Below are 277 nucleotides of genomic sequence, written 5' to 3'. Positions count from 1 at the left end.
GGGGGGGGGGGGGGGGGGGGGGGGGGGGCGCAGAGGTCTCTGCCAACATTCAGCAATAGAGGCATTCAGTAACACTCTGATTTAATGAGTGCTGAACTGTGCAGTTACAAGGAAATGTGTTTTTTAAAGTGGGCTCAAAGATAAATCAAAACTGTTGGATGAGCTCTTTTAAAGTTTTAGAGGAATGTTCTTTCAGCAGAGAGACACAATGAAGACGGGGCGATTTTTTGTGACAGGTTGCCATATTTTGTGTCAAAAATACTACTTTCCAATCGTG

This window comes from Anarrhichthys ocellatus, unplaced genomic scaffold (assembly GCF_004355925.1).
Source record: "Anarrhichthys ocellatus isolate YVR2014 unplaced genomic scaffold, GSC_Weel_1.0 scaffold2, whole genome shotgun sequence".
NCBI lineage: Eukaryota > Metazoa > Chordata > Actinopteri > Perciformes > Anarhichadidae > Anarrhichthys > Anarrhichthys ocellatus.
The sequence above is the reverse complement of the archived record's forward strand: the minus strand, read 5'-3'. Positions refer to the sequence as shown.